The sequence below is a fragment of the Fonticula alba genome (assembly GCF_000388065.1).
Source record: "Fonticula alba strain ATCC 38817 unplaced genomic scaffold supercont2.13, whole genome shotgun sequence".
Taxonomy (NCBI): domain Eukaryota; order Rotosphaerida; family Fonticulaceae; genus Fonticula; species Fonticula alba.
The window spans coordinates 137,396-139,651 of record NW_009242983.1 but is presented as its reverse complement, the minus strand read 5'-3'; positions in this window follow the sequence as shown (position 1 = coordinate 139,651).

Sequence of the window (2,256 nt, the reverse complement as noted above, 5' to 3'; positions counted from 1 at the left end):
GGGGGCGGTGCACCACCCCCGGCCAGCCGGAGGGGCTGGGTGGCGGGGCAGCCGCGAAGGGAACGCCCTCTTGCGTGATCGTGCATGTGATCCTCCTCTTCTCCGGGGTTTGGTGCATGTATCCACCTGTGCGTCGGCTCAATTGTGTGTGGCCCGGGTGTTATTGCTCTGCGGGGTTAGGTTGCGGTGTTCTCGTGTCGAGATTTCAGTATGTTGACTTTTGTTGTTGGTAAAATGGCCAACATGACGCACATATTCGGCGCATTTCCCAGGGAGATACTCCTCCTGAAGAACCCGGGCCCGCCTGGAATTCGTCCGGTGCTCCGCGATGCTTTCGTTGGGTGGCGACGTGCGTACGTGCGTGGGCTGCGCGCCGCCTCGGTGCACGCCTGACGGGGTAGGGGCCGGCCGGGGGGGGGTTGCTCGGGCAGCGTTCCGGTGCCGCCCAACGCTTGGTGCTGCGCGTTGGAAGAGGCCCCTCCGCTCGGGGCCGGTCTGCGGGGGGCCGAGGGGGGGCCCGAGCGCGACCAGCGAGTCTGCCGGGGGACCCGCGTCCAAAGCCCCGAGGGCCTGCGACCTGGCGTGCGCCCGAAAAAGGGCGAGGCTCTGCGGCGCGGCTGGAGGGCGACGGGGGACCGATCCGTCGGAGGGGGTGTGTGCGGCCGCATGGGACGGGGGGCGCGAGAGGGCTGCTCCCTGCTGGCCTGGTGAATGCGCTTCCCCGGCCAGGCCTGGCAGCCCGTACGCCGGCCGGAAGGCACTTTGCAGCTCCCTGGGCGGGGGGGGGGGGGGGGGCGATGTCAGCTGGTGCTCCGCTCCCTGGAAGCAGGCGGGCGGGGCCGGGGGACCAGCCCCCGGCAGCGGGCCCGATATGTGCCGGGGTCCGGGCCGCCCCCCCCCCCCCCTTGAGAGTGGCCCGCAGGCAGGAGGCCTGTGGAAGCCGGCCCGCTACGGCCGCCGATGGCCGGGACCGCGGCGGCCTTCCACCGCAGCATGGAGGCCGGCCTCCCCCGGTAACAAGGGCGCTAGGGCGTGTTAAGCCGCCGGGCCCAGGGCGCCGCACCGCCCCGGACGCCACGGGCGGCTGTGGCCGCCGGGGGGGGATGTTGTGCCGCATCGCCGGGTCGTGCGCGCGCGGTCGCGATCCCAGCCCCGATGTGTGGCCGGGCTGCGCGGGTATTCGGCTTGTCGGCAGCCGGCCCGCAAGGACGCCGGCGCCGCGGGGGGTGCCTGCTCGTGACCCGTGCAGGCCACGAGACAGGTCCCCGGGGCGTGCGGGGCAAGGGGGGAGTGTTTGGGCGCTCCGGGGGGGGGGGAGGGGCAGAGAAGGGGCCAAGGGAGGGCAAGAGAGAGAGAGAGAGAGAGAGAGAGAGACAGAGAGAGCGAGGGGAGAGAGAGACGCCCAGGCGGGTGGCTGGGACACGGGCGAGAGGGGGCCGCGCCCTCCGTGCCGCGGCATCGCGGGCTCCGCCTTCGCGCATACCGCCCCGGCGGGGGGGTGTGTCCTCTGGGCGCCCGAGCAGGCAGATGGGTTGGCAACTCACGCGTCGCCGCGCAGGGGCGTGCGGGCGTACGTACGTGTATGCACGCTGTGATGCCCGCAAGTGTATGCTCTGCGCAGGCGTGTGCGTGTATGTGTGCGCGCGCGCGGCTGTGTTGTGGGCACGCAGTCGACATGGGCCAGCATCAGCCGGACGGGCCGGCGCACAAACACAAAGGCCCCGGGCGCGGCCGGCCCGCGGGGGCCCGGGGCCTGAGAAACAAAAAAGCGTGCCCGGAGATCTCAGCCCCATCGCCGAGGCGGCCCCCCCCCCCCCGGCCCCGGCCCCGGCCCCGGGGTCAGCCACTTCTGCCGGGCGCGCTGTAGGGGGCGCCGGCCCGGGGCCGGCGGTCGTCGGGGTTCTTCTCGGCCGCGCGCGGCAGCCGCGGGCGGTGCGCCCGCCCTGCGCTTTTTGATGATTGTATGTTGTGGGCGTGTTGTGCACTCTGGGGAGGCTGCGGTGGGATTTATTTTTTTTCCCAATAAAATATTGCCTTTTCCTTGGCTTATAGGCAGGGGGGGGGGGAAGGACCAGGGCCGCTGGGCCCGGCTCCGCCGGGCGGCACTGGCACGTGCGCGGCTGGGGCGTGTGAGTGTGTGTGCATCGACCGGCGAGGGGGAGGGCACATGCATCGTGCGAGTGTCGTCCCTGGGGCAACATCCCCTGTTAGAGTAAACTCCGGGCTTGCCTTCGCGGGAACAGGGGGCGGGGGGGG